The 15,211-nt window shown below is 41.8% G+C and overlaps 1 pseudogene; it reads right to left on the minus strand.

Annotated features, from left to right (window-relative positions):
• Positions 1 to 10,259: 10,259 nt before the first annotated feature.
• LOC123410385 lies at positions 10,260 to 14,352 on the minus strand (annotated as a pseudogene).
• Positions 14,353 to 15,211: the final 859 nt, after the last annotated feature.

The following is a 15,211-nucleotide window of genomic DNA, read 5'->3' on the forward strand; positions in this document are numbered from 1 at the left end:
GGCTTGGGCCCAATATTTAGGTCCGATGGTCGGGCCTGGGTTTTCAGCATCGGGCTTTTTTTGGCCCCACCCAACCCGACATATGTCCACGCATGAATGCAAGACGCCATTGGTCCACGTCTACAAGTCACTTGTGCCAGTTTATTGCAAGGCAAGGCGTCCGCTCGAGGCCGACGAGTTGTACCAACACATGATAAAGAAGGGTATGTATTGGCATAGGGTCCTGGCCACAATGCTAGTTTGGGCCGTCTGCGAGAAGGATGGTTGGAGCCGACATTAGGTGTGTTCATAGGATGCAAGTGGATGAAGACCTCGGGCTAGATGGATAAGTTTATACAACAATGATCAGTGGTTTATTTGAGCATGGTTATGTAGACAAGGCCATGTTGATAGTTGTACGAGCAGATGAAGGACAACTAGGGTTTGGAGCCTAGCCTGGTAACATACAATGTGATGATGCACTAGTATTGTAAGAGCTAGTGGGTTGGTGCTGCAATAGAGATCTACGGTGCAATACTAAGGGGTGGTACTTGAGGTGCTACACTATTCTGATGGCATAGCTTTGCGAGGAAAGAATATTTTTATAGGCTGAGCAGATGTTCGATAAGATGCTCGAGAGAGATGTTTTCCCTAGTCATGTGGTATTTATTTCAGTAGCAAGGTTCTTACACAAGAAATGGGAGGTTCTATTTTGTGCAGAAAGCGTTGAAGGTTCTTGCCAGGTTGGATTGCGGTCGCGGTCTAATAGAAATGTCTTCCTGGTTGCTCAAAAATGAGTTTGTAGCAAGATGTCGATCGTTTTCTTGACGAACTGATGAGAAAAAACCTCTTGTTAGTGATGTTGTTTTCATATGATGATAATTGCCATGTGCCGAGAGGATAGACTCGATGTGCCATATTATCCATTGGACAAGTTGATGGTTTATGATCGTAAATGTTTAGTCTTAACATATAACATTGTGATAAATATCTGTGTAGACAAAAGCGCAAGGATGATGCTATGAGACTCATTAGTCTTATGCACAGTAGAGGCATCAGGCATGATATGTCCACAAATACAATTATGGTAAGCACATACTAGAAGATTGGTGACATGGAGAGTGCACTTGATGTATTTGACGGAATGGCCATGGACGGCTTTGCGAAATGAGGCACCTTAAAGGCGCAGAGTTTACTCTTCACTAAATTTTAATGCTAGTGTAGGATTGAAAGAATCAGTCTCGATGGGGTTGAATAGACACTAACACGGCAAAATTAAAGGTGCAATTTTTAGTTTCCTTGGAACTTAGGCAGATTGTAGCACAAGTTAGTGCAAGCTAAATGACTAGCAATACAATCTACACATGAATATCTAGAGCATGGGCAGCGGATAGTAGTGAGCATGCAAGTTCAAGAAATTAAGGGGGCAGAGTTTGGAGACAATCAGATGCAATGAAGGCATGATGATTTTTGGTGTTGATATGATAGGTGATGCTATCATACGTCCACGCACTGCTGCAGGAAGGTCCAAAGATGACACATGCATATGAGACCCTTCGATCAAACTGTGTGCGATCCATCAATCGCAAACGATATAGTTATAGATCCATCGTCAATAACACAAACTATGTGTAATGGTTGGTCCATCGGGAACAATTCAGATGAGACTTGTGTGTGCAATAGATGACATACAGTTGGTCCTCATGATCTGTTTGCGATTAGACAAGATAACACAAACGGCTGGCAAAATACATATGTGTGCGAAGTGCTACATACAATTCACTTGGATAATCTATCCGTGCTAATCCAGGAGAATACAAACGATTTAGCGTGAGAAGGCATGTGTGATACCCGGCAAACAGTTTAGTAATCAGAATTGTGTGGGAAGACCAATAATAACACAAATGATTCAACTTGGCGAGTTGTGTGTGTGTTGTGGACAGATGGTTGTTGGTAAACAATTGTATGAGATGTGATTTTCTCTATTTGCACAACATCTATGCTATGCGTATAGAACAACAACATAGTTGCATAACCAACTTGAACATCCAATTATATAAGTGACTACACAATACATGTACATTCCTTAATAAAAATGTACAAGTAGATTTATCATCAAATCATATTCTTCTTCTGACGACGGTCGCCACTCCTCTGCTTGTGGCTATCCCTCGTTATCTGCACGACGGAGGCACTTTGTCATGTCAATGATCCTCCTGTACATCTCTTCGCTTGTGTACACGTCCTTGGTCGCGTACTTGATGTGTTGTTCATCCAATTCGTTCACACAGACCTTGTGCCACACAGACTTTTCCTTGTTGCACCCAGCCTTCATGTCTATGTGAAAGGACGTCGATGTCTCCTAAGGGGTGAATAGGCGCTTCAAAATAATTACGGTTTAGGCTTGAACAAATGCGGAATAAAACTGACATTTAATTAGTCAAGCACAAAACCTAAAACAACTAGGCTCACTTATGCGCACCAACAACTTATGCTAAGCAAGATAAACAACTAAGTGATAGCAAGATATATAACAAGAAACAATATGGCTATCACAAAGTAAAGTGCATAAGTAAAGGGCCCGGATAATAGATAACTGAGGCACGCGGAGACGACGATGTATCCCGAAGTTCACACCCTTGCGGATGCTAATCTCTGTGTGGTGCGATGTGGAGGCACAATGCTCCCCAAGAAGCAACTAGGGCCACCGTAATCTTCTCACTCCCTCGCACAATGCAAGATGTCGTGATTCCACTATGGGACCCTTGAGGTCGGTCACCGAACCCGTACAAACAAAGTTGGGTAATTCCCACAACTTAATTAGAGGCTCCCAACAACACCACGAAGCTTCACCACAATGGATTGTGGCTCCGAGGTGACCTCAATTGCTCAGGGCAATCTCCACAACCTAATTGGAGACCTCGACGCTTGCCTAGAGCTTTACACCACAATGATTGAGCTCTGAGGCACCGCCAAGCTTCTAGGACGCCAAAGCACCCGAGATTAACAAGATCTAGGGTACCAAGCACCCAAGAGTAATAAGCTTCTCAAACTTCACTTCCACGTATCACCGTGGAGAACTCAAACCGATGCAACTAATGCAATGGCAAGAACACACCAGGTAGTCAAGCCCCTCACACTCAAATCCCTCCACAACAACAAAACTATGGAGGAATATGAGAGAAAGAACAAGTGTTAGGGTATATTTCTCCCTAAGTGATTTTAGTGATTGATGACAATGCCTGTGCGGACTAATCGTGTGCATTGAGCATTTAAGATAACTAGTAAAAAGCCCGTGCGTTGCTACGGGGATATGTAATCTAGTCATGAACACCAATTGTATAATGTAAGTGTGCTGCTACCGGGCATATCTAATCTAGTAGTTAAATACCAATTGAATAATGTATTCACTTCAGATCCTCATGTGTTTCTTCTTCTTGTTTCACCATCTCACCCTCTCTCTGTACCGTGCATTTCCAGCTTTTAATTTTTTTTCTAGATTGTGACCTACTGAATTATCCATCCAAACATACAGAGTTTAAATAACAGATGGGCCAGATAATAGAATTTGCTAGTTCAGAGATGAAATTCTTGATAAACTTTTGATGAAGCTCCTTCCCATGTGTTCCGTGTGTATAATGCAGTTGATAAGAGTTTGCTCTTTGTATTCTCACTGCATGAGAAAAAAAAGGAAAGACAATTCGATGAATAATGAGAGAAAAGGTGATTCAAACAAACATTGTAAACAATTTTCTATGCCTAATATAAGCCTAACAACTTGAGCACTAAAAGCATACATCCCTCAGTTTTGGGGAATGCAGAGAAATCAGCTAAACACAAGTAGATGTTTAAATAATAGATAGATGTCCAAACAAATCAGCTAAACACAAGTAGCATATTAATTACCTAAGATGGTAGGGGAAATTCTCAAGCGTAACTTGAATAGCATCTGGACAAAGAATTCCTCGTTTCAATCCATCCTTAAAAGTTTGAGATACTCCCTCGTTATTCTCTCTAGTTGATACAGAGATCGACGCTTCATTGCCATTTAAGAGATACTGGAAAATCTGCAGCAGGTTAAGGCTAACTCCCAAGGTTGATTTCAGAGAATGGTCAAACCAACTAATCTGGCAGCATCACTGAAATGAAGGAAGAAAACATGATAAGAAAAGGATACGCAGGCATGTCTATGGTGTTGTGAACGCAAGACAACTTCATCCCCATCGGCAAGGAGAGTTGCGGTGCCCTTGATGAAGTTCTTATGATTTACTTGAACCCAACCCGGTTCTCCTATGACTTCCACCCAGTCCGCCAGCATCACGTCCCGCCGCTCCCTGCCCACGTCCACGTCCACGGGCCGCAGCCCCGTCACCAGCTCCAGCACCACCACGCCACCTCCCACCCGGTCGCCGTCGAGCACGCGTCGGGCGTTGAGCTTAAAACAAAATTATTCACTCCGGCTGACAGCACCTGCTGCAGGGCATTGTTAATTTTTTTGTTGATGCATAATAACAGGGACACCTAACTGAACCTTGTGACATCAGTAAATTTTCGGGTTGATACAAAAAGAAAATAAATCAAATATATTTTTCGAGAAGATAAAGGATAACACGGTAGCGAGAGCACGTCGGGCCAACGTTGCGGCTCCCTCGTCCGACGGCGGGGGTGGAGGAGGTGGAGGCGTGGGGGCCTTGGGGTTGGGCTGATCCGTCGGGGAGGGTGTAGTACATAAAAAATCATAAAGCTCACACTACAATGCTTGTATCTGTGATAAAAACTCTAATTAAGGCATACACGACCCATCCGTGGATTAGATATGGCTACATCAAGCATTGAGAATATACATAATATGCAACAGCAGAATTAGGAACATACTATAAGCCTCAATCGACTGCAATTTGCCACTTAAAGATACTATACTTTCCTGCAACTCATTACACAAATAAAAGTCATTGAGTTGTTGCATTTTTCAGGATTCCATATTTGTAATGTTATATGTATTTTTAAATTTCAAATCTGTAAGGCTATTCATAGGTGCAGTCATGTTCTCGGATGTAGAAAAGAGCCAGTGTTTATTAACTTTATTTTGTAAAAAATAATATAATATTAAACATATTCTCTTTGAGCATTCATGAGAAGCATAGACTACACCCTAATCAATTATTCAGAAACATATTTCTTTGGGCATGAAAATAACAAATTCTAAAACATTCAATGGGCTACTATGCCAGAATGGTTAAAGAAGTGCATACCGGCAAATTAGAATATATATGGCCCATATGTTGCTTTTCATCCATGCTCCAGGTCGGAAATAATTTCATTTCTATCATTTTCAGTGTTCTTTCAAGAGGAAACCTCCATGCGCCACTGTTTAGAAAGTTAACATATGCATCAGCAATTATATAAACCAAACAGTGGTATTAGTATAAAAGGCATGCGACTAATGTAACAACAACACTTCCTTCTAGCTAACTAAAACAGTAACCATGTGATATAAAAGGAAAATACTAACTATAAGCATGTATACATTATATCTCCAGGCTTGGCTCAGACAACATCAAACAACTTTAAAAGGGAGCTGCGGCCAGAAAAATTAGGTAAGTGAAAGAATTTATAGAATTTGAAAGAGAAGCTTGCTCTAGCTGGATGTGACCTCCGACAACCATGCCATCATGTGAGCATATCCTCAAGCTGGTAATAGTTCACTGCAACAACTACTGCTCATCTCCGACCTATCATGTATGATCAACATCAATTTACTCTGGGTGTATATGAGCCCAGGCTCAGAATTGGATATTCGCAATGTAGAGTTGTAGGCCCAATTTGTTCCTGAACATATAATCATTAATTTAACTTTAAGAGTGCTTCTATCTATGAGAAAAACAAAGTGGGGGAAAATCTGAAGGCATGTGAATACTGTAACATCACTTTTGTCTAGCAAACTGAAACAATAAATATAAGATATGAAAAAAATATTAACCATAAGCCCCTAATAAAAGAAGTTAAAAACAACATACATTAAAGGAATGGAAGTTGAAAACTTTAGAGAACATGAAGAAGAAGCTTGGTCCAGCCTTATGCAACCTCCAACAACCATGCCATCGTGTGTGCATCTCGAGAGGCTGGAAATTGTTCGCCATGACACTTGTTTGCTTCTGACCCAGCCTGTAGGATCAGCAAGCAATTTATTTTAGTTTAGATCCGATTTATAGCCACCGGATCGCTGAATCTCGTAGTTGTCGCGGTCGTTGCTACATTTTCACTCAGACAACCCTGCTATCAAAAGTAATTAGCCAATTCCTCCACAATCGAGTGGCACTCCACCTAGCACACCCATGAATCCATTCCACCTAGGTATCAATAGAACCTCTATGTGTACGAGCTGACTTTATAGAAGGAAGCACATTGCTTGTGTGTAAGTTATCTCTATAGAAAGAAGTACTTCAAATTAAATAGATCCCATCAGAAAAAACGGACCCGCTGAAATATGTGTATATGAGAGAACATGACTATGAAAGAAAATATGATTCATTTCCTCTAAGTTCACATGTACCCATTAAATGTGTGAATTGTTATCAGGCCTGCATAATCATAGTACAAACTACAAACAGAAATATCAGCAATGCAACAATACCTATATAACTCGCGAGTACTATCATGGTTTTCTCAACAAGTGCATAATTGTCTCGTCCATACAAAAATGTTGGAGAGCATCAACTCTAGGCATGCAGCAATCTCTTAATAATACTTGAACCAAACATAAATGACAAGTTTGTCAAGGGGATTAAAATTTAAGGGGCAACTAAGTTCAAATTTGTCGAGAAATTCATAGACGAATCAGTGAAGCTCCTGCACCACCAAACAAATAACAGTGCACTGCTTTAATCATGTCATACTAATCCTAATCATCTTCTGCCAACAACCAGCAACCTCTCCTGCCTGAAACGAGTCACTTCCTCCCTGTAAAGCTGCACATACGTGAACACACACACACATCCAGTTGCACACACCCACGTCACACACGCACAAGTAGCTGTAGGGAGAACAACACATACGACAAGCATTTAGAGATGTACTTCTAACCATGGTAGTACTGAACCAAAAAGAGATCTAATCGACTCGGTCGATAAAATTAGCATCATATTAGAGGATTCAGACAGAGTGCTAGGGGACAGAAAAATCAAACGGGGGGGAGTGGAATACATACCCCTGGTATAGCCGCAACACGCGACATTGGAGTAAAAATACCATGCTGGATCTCTCAAGTGGCAAAAGGCATCATCGATATAACACTCGTTCTCTTAGTCTTGGCAACAACATGATCACTGGGAATAGCTCCTTTCTTGCGTGAATTAGAAAATAGAAAATAAGTTTGTTATGCACATGCGTGGTAGCAAAATATTATTTGTAGGATTATGCTTACCTTTAATGCAAGTACTCCCTCCATCCCAAAATAAGCATATTTGATTTAGTACAACTTTGTAACGTTGTATATCAGTACACGAAAAAAACATTAACATGCCAAATGGTGAAAAGTAAAACCAACTTTAACACTGATTTGTCCTTTGAAAAAAGGCATATATAGTAATAAGAAGAATAGATGCGAACCAAAATCATTTATTGTACTATTTTGCTTAGTAGTGGATACCAGAATGCAGTAAAACAACAAATTAATTGCCAAATTTATTGCACTACAGTTTGCTGCCAGTCTACAACCATACCACTGGTTAAAGTTAGAAAGATGATAATAAAATTCTTATTCAAGCAACACGGATAGTAAAAGATATTTGAATGTGCACATCTACATTCATGTCGAAACAAATCAAAGAGAAGCGATATACACTTTATAGTTGATCTATTAGATGGAGCGAAGCGTGTTATGCCACAACTAATAACATCTAGTCAGGCATATAGAAATTTTCAGATTTTGGCAGGGAAGTTTCTAACGTCGCTGGGTTAGTGATTTAGTAGGCTAGGCAGAACACAGTATAAGTTTTCATCACCGCGTTCGCTTCAAAGGTAGCTGTTAAGTTCGGAAATATACAGTTGTTGACTCTAATATAGCAACAAGAACTACATCATGAGAAGTTCCTGCACAGATAAAATGAGAAGTTTGCAGGAAATAGTAAACATGTGACAAGAGTTTTTTTTCACTTATGTAGGGTGCATAAATTATTTTCCAATCAAAACTGCTCCGTTGTCCAGTTTGAGTGGTACCAAATAGTTTTGGTTAAGCATGCAACCAAAAGTATCTTAGCCTTTCAGAGTTGTACTATAACGTTAAAGGGTCAAGATTTAGTGGCTTGACCGCTTAATGTTTGAATACTAAACTTTCATCCTGCAAGTTAATTCTTTCATTCATAAGTAAATAACAGAATTTGATAAGCAATAACAATAATGTACATCCCTGGTCTTACATTAAGATCAACACAGACTGGAGTAGTCACACTTACAAAGCTTCAGGGGAAAAGGCAAAACAAGTGAACATTAGTGACCATTAATCTCGAGATCTCCTCATCGATTTTATCTTTATGAGCAGTTGGCTGCCTTTTTGTTTAAAATGCCTGAAAATCACACCAACCACCAAACCATTATATTAGTAGCACAAGAGATATCGATAATTCACTTGATCAGGAGAGGGCAAACAACTACCAACCAGAGTACTTGTGAGGGTGCACAGTATAAAAGGTTGTCAGCTCGAGTCTTTCATTACCTTTGTTGATAGCGGAAACATAAGGTGTCCAACTGGACACAAGCATCTTGTTCGACCTGTCACAAGATTTTTGTTTGACCTGCCCAATGAATACAATCTGACGACTCGACAAAATCAAAAGAAGCATAGAAAGGAACGAGTTTCTTCAACGGGTTTTCTAGTACACCAATGCACAAGCACTGTCTGTTATATCTAAAGCATCGACCCACAACATCCAAATGGAACAACACAATATACATCCCAAGTTGAGAGACCTTACAGTTTTCCACATTTAGCATTAGTACTGAATCGGCACAAACAACAACAGCAACAACAACAAGGATGATGATGGTAATAATAATGCTAGGAGCACTGTGCACATAAATCGTTGACAGAAATCACAATACAATTTCAGGGCAATGATAATTGCCATCCTGAGCATAAATTATACATGAAAAAAATGAAGTTTCCAATCTCACCTTGTGACCTTCAGCAGCTAGGTTCTCCTCCACTACTAATACCTCTGGTGGGGCATCCATACTCTGCTGTGCCTGCACACCTTCAGCTCCATAGTTCCCTCCAACAGTCCAACTTCTGTTGGTGTGTATTAATCTGATGCCATGATCATGTCACCGCAGCATGTACAGCCAAAAGCCACAGGTTTCGTTGACCAAACATATATAAAAAACAGACACCGCCATCCCCGAGCTCCGTCCACAGGTTGTTAGCTCGAGTCTTTCATTATGTGCATAACGACGGCATATCAGAGTATTTCTCGTGGCCGCCCAGAAGTAAACGTCAGACATCGATGGTGGCGTTGGCCTTCGAGTTATCAAATGACTATGATGGATTTCATACCTCTTGGGTGACATCAAGACAAGGTGCGCCGCGCCCACGGCTAGAAGCAAACAAGGAAGTCCGCGGCTGTGAATCAGCAGCGCCGATCCGCCACGCGTTGAAACCACGACCTCGTCTTCCCCTTGACCAATATGTGCCATGGATTTCAGCTCGTAATAAATTTCATCCGCAACCTGTAATAGACAGTAGCTTGTTGAGGTAGTTAATGACTCAAACGGGGAGAAAATAAATCAGTTCCCAAGCATATATCTTTGAAAGGCATGTTATGTATCAGAAAAAATGGCATGGCAGCAATGTAATAGAAGTATTGACTTTTATGCCTTTCAGCATTTAAATGTCAGGATAATTATTTTTCGTTGGCATTCAGGATACTCTTTGTGCTTCATAAGCAGACTGCACAGTTACAGTTTAGATAAATACATCCAAAATTCAGCAAAACTCATGTTATTCTGATGGTAAGAGAAAGCATAACCGAAGCTTAACAACAACTACATGCATCATCTATAAGTAAGGAAAACATAACTGTGACGTCAAAGGGCCAGTTTCCTTGCGCCTCTACTAAACCTAGGATATGATGACACAGAAACCATAAATTTTGTACTCATGCACGTAAAATAACAAGATCAGAACTTGAGCTAAGATTAATACACTTTCTCCGTCCCAAAATAAGCGTCGCTGATTTAATACAAAATTGTACAATATATGCCCACCACCCGCACAACACACAACGTCAGCTGATGCGTGTTATAATGTATCGGCCTTTCTCTAAATCATATATAATCCTTGTCTTGGGCTTCCTCCATCTCAACACCAAAAATACTCCACAGGCAAGAAACGCTCCCAGCACAACGAGGAGTGGTCTATGCTTATGTGCCGGTGCTGCAGCAGCCCCTGATGCCCCTAGAATCCTATGTTTTGTATTTGCAATGGAAGCTCCCAAAGGGCCCATTCAATATGAGTGTCGCCGACCTGATTTGAATAATCGATCCTGCTCAGAGGAAATTTTAAGTAGCAAGGGCATACAATTAGTCAAGGGTAAATTTTAACTCAAGAAGAATGATGGTGTCCTGGTATGATATGCTTGCCTCTTGTCATCCAATGGTACACCAAGGCTGTCGTGCAGCAGAGCTACGATGTATGCCGACGAGAAGCAATACCGTGAGAAATCTTCATCCGAATGATTGAGATACTTTTGTTTCAGTGTGGACAGGTCCTTGTTGCAAAGTTGCTCTCCAGCAACCACAAAATCAGACAGTGATGAAGACCGGTCTAGTCCAAAAAACTGGAAGAGGATGTATAGTCAGAAGTACCCAAAGAAAAGGATAGTATGTGCCCAGGGAAGAAAAAAAATTGAGAACATGTAGTGGACCTTAGACGTAAAATAGAAATTTTCAGTTGCTAGGAAATGCCCAAGCAGCTCAGGGACGAAATTAGATCCTAGGTGACATTGCCGATGCTCACACTTCTGTGCATTCAAGACAAAAGTTAAGGGTATGCAGGTGGATACGAATATATAATACAAATGCTAGTAGTGCAAATCCTAATGTCCGATAAAAATGATACTAAATCTAAGAAAATCATGCTCAGTTGAGTTTCTTAAGTCACAATAAAGAGCAAGCTCAACAAAGTATTCAAAGTGTCAAGATTTGAAAAAGATATTAGATCAATGCAGTCAAGAACCTCCATCTTACTTGACATGAAATAGTTACATCTTTACAGGGACATCCCTCATTATGCATTACAGTTTTGAGTTCATCATGACAGTGCCAAAATTTCTAACTTCAGCCGACGGTACTCTAAGCATAGGAACAATAAAGAGAAGGGTATGACATTAAAAAATTACAGGGATATCCCACTCATTATGCATTATAATTTTGAGTTCATCATGACAGTGCCAAAGATTCTAACTTCATCTGACGGTACTTTAAGCACAGGAATCATGAAGAAAAGGATATGTAGACTAAGTAACCATAAATACCGATAAAGAAAAAGGGATCAAAGTCCACATGCATTTCTTACCCTTTCCTTCTTGCATCATCATCAATGAAGAAGATCTACATTCTTTATAGTTTTGCTTCCATTATCAACATATTGATTCTCTAAATTTGATCTTGACGCACCGCTTGTTCTCGCCATTACTTTTCTTTTCCGAGAATATCCTTTAGGGGCACAAGGATCAACAAGTGTACCGTTTTTGGAAGATCCTTCAATCGCACAAATCGTGATGAAACACTGGTCGGTACTTGTACTTGCAAAAGGGTACTATATTTGTAATTTAAAGTTAACCAGTGAAATTAAGAGAACATCTGTTAACTTCCTAAAAATAACAAAGTATACAACACCTTCAACAAACTTTTTCTTTGAACTAAAATCCTGGGACATTTGTACTGTAGGAGCAACCATAGCTAAACTATTAGTTGTTGGCATTCTACTATGGACTAAGAAAGAGTTTTGTTATTTGCAGATAGTTTGTGTTCCCGATGCTAAATTGCCTGATTGCAGCAGATGGAAAATGGCTGGATTGACTGTTTTAACAAAGAGAGAGAGAGAGAGAGAGAGAGAGCTCAAATACCTCTTGACTTCAGTATTTCATGGTATGAGTGTTGTGCTGCATTCTGTGAAAATAAGTGAGTAAATCAGATTTTAAAATACACCACAATATCACAAGATCAGCAATTAATTATATTTCGGGGACCCCCCCTCCTCAAACCCTATTGAAGGACTATTAGATCCCTTGGATATGTGTTTAGCATGCGTAACAAATGGTCACTGTTAGCGTAAGAAACAAGAAATAAAGAAAGAAGAACTTTACAACATTTTTGGCAGGTGAATTAGTTCAGGTGCAAATAACGCATTAAATCACATTGCATTGAAACCATGCAGCTACCAATCTGTTTATATCTCACCAAATGGACTACCACATAGCGTTATAGATGCTTCTTCTAAAACATTGCCATGCTGCATAAACATTCTTTTGAAAATTTAGAACTTCAGTAAACTTGCGCAAAACTGCCTTTTCAAACTTCAAGCTCAATAACAGTTTGCTTGAATCATGTTTTTAAAATTTTAGACTTGTCTGGAACTTTGATTATCAAAATTATTACTCTCAAGGAACTCTTCAAACATTGAGTTTTGAGACTTTACTTGTACTCAAAACCACCATGGAACTTGAGACAAGAAATCTGAAACTTTATATCTGAGTTCCGGAGGACGAAACTTTAGACTTGAAGCATGACTCTCTTTCTTATGAGTTGCGAGCATATTCTATGCATCTGCGGGCCACCATTTGATGATGTTTGAGAGCATTTAACAGCGCTCCGGATATGAAATGCCTCGTCCAATGACCTGGTAGTAATCGGTGCCAATTATAGCTTTCTGAAAGAAATTATAGCTTAACAGAATGTGTTTGGTTGCTATTCACACAAATATCATAGTCACACTGCTATATGGGTGACATTTAGATCCCTTGGAACAATTCAATCTCTGACAAGAACCATGCAAAGGAATGCATTTGGTTGCTATCCACACGAATCTCATAGTCACACTGTTAAACGGGTGACATTTAGATACCTGGGAACTATTCAGTCTCTCACAAGAACCGTGAAAAACAGGATTCGATGTATCAAATAACTCACTTGTCCAAAGTTCAGAAAGTTGTTGCTATAGAGAGTGTATGTTGTTTCCCCAAAAGTAAAGTTTGTTGATAGTTCCAGAGGAAGTACTTCATCGGAAACAAACATCAGCTGAAACAAATAGCAGCAATTGCATTAGCAGGAAACTGCAATTTCTTGCAATACAACAGAACAATAGAAAATTATGTGTGTATATATTGAATTAGGTGCGACTAATATTAGCATGCATCATGGTTAAACAAAACAGATCCAACACACGAAAGCATACCGTGTATGTGTCCATGAGAGAACCTGAGCTGAAGCACCCAAGAGTTCAATTATTCCAATTGTTTTGTGAGGATCCCCTCAAAGTGTGCCCAGAGCATAGTTTGCCGCAACCCAAGCATAAACGCCTTCATCAGAACCTATATAAGAAACATACCAGCCAAAGTAAAAAACCAACTCAGACATATTTCAGCTAGTGACACAATAACCATCTAGATCCATCAAACAATCACCCTCACCCCCCAAAAGGAAAAACTTTTCGCAGTCAGTTCCATACCGCCCAGCAGTATTTGTATCACTCAATCAATGTTCTCCATGCCCCATGATTTGCTTAGTTTGTTGATGTTATCAACCAGTAAGAAATGAACATGTTGCTGGAGGCTTACAGGTTTTTGCAATTCATTTTCTTAGTAAGGTGAAGAAACCGACAGTAGTACATGGGATCACCTTGGCCCATGAGTCCTCGAACCGGAACCCGGAGGCCCTGAGAGCGTTCCTGCAGGACACCAATATCGCCTCCCGGACGCTCTCCTCGAGTAGCCGCAGGCCGACGGTTGCCATCAGCCGCACTTCTGTTGCCACGGCGACCCCCTCGCTACCTACCTTCTCCTTGGCAAATTCCATCAAAGGCCGTAGCAACTCTGCCGCGCGCGCCGTGTCCGCGGTGAAAGAGGAGAGCCCCGGGGAGACGCGCATCACGGCGGAGCGCACCAAATCCGGCCGGCCATCGGGCCCCAAGGAGAATAGGTGGGCCTGGGTGTCGGTGCTGCCGGCGTCTATGATGACGGAGAAGCGCGGGGAGGGGGCTGGCTGAGGTGGCGGGGAGAGGAGGTGGACGAGGGTGGAGATGACGATGGCGAGGAGGGCGGAGCCGAGGCAGAGGCCGCGGCTTGGGCGGGGGGAGAGGGGCTTGGTGGGCTCCGGCATGGTGGGACGCGGACGAGGTGCCTGGCCGCCACCGACGCCACCACAGTGACTCGTCGACGGCGAGAGAGGCAGCGACGACCCGAGCGGCGCAGGGGCGGGGGCGGGGCCGGCACCGAGCGGCACGGGGGCGGCCGCAAGCTCGCGGGGGCGAGTGCTGCTCGCAGAACCCCCGACCCTGATGCGTGACTGCGCTCCGACGGACAAGGAGGCGGCGCCGGGTCTCAGGGGAGAGGGGGTGGTTGCGAGGGAGGGGGTGGGGGAGAGAGATCTGGGGATGGAGACCGACGGGGAAAGTGGAGGGCGTGCAGGTCGTTTCGGTTTTTCACTCGCCTCGAAGGTGGGATTTTTTTTCTACGCTTTTTTTGTTCGGGGATGGGTAAGACGAGGTGGGATCGCTGGGAGGTCGAACAATAAGCGAGGTTGAACCATCACGACGGCACATCCTTCTTTAATAGTAGAGATTCATGTCTTGGCACAAGACGGTTCTATGATCCTCGGAGTCTCTCGAAGATGGTTGCTTTCTACGTTTCTCTTTGGTGGATTTGAGTCGTAGGAAAGTCGTACTATTAAGAGGGGGTCCGCGTCGGAAAGGTTTGGGTGGAATCATCACATACACATTTATAGTGCACCACCTTTCCCTTGCTACAATGGAGCTCCAACCCTGTCTTTCATGCATATGCAAAAGGGCCAGTGGTAGTATCGCTGGTGCCAGCGGTAGTACCGCTCTAGGGGCGATAGTAATTTTTTACTACCGCTCCATGAGCCATACTACTGCCCTTAGGGCGGTAGTAGTTTTTTACTACCGCTCCATCGGACTTTTTGAGCATCCTCCCCCCATAGTAGTAGGCACAGTAGTATT

This window comes from Hordeum vulgare, chromosome 1H (assembly GCF_904849725.1).
Source record: "Hordeum vulgare subsp. vulgare chromosome 1H, MorexV3_pseudomolecules_assembly, whole genome shotgun sequence".
In the NCBI taxonomy this organism is placed as follows: domain Eukaryota; kingdom Viridiplantae; phylum Streptophyta; class Magnoliopsida; order Poales; family Poaceae; genus Hordeum; species Hordeum vulgare.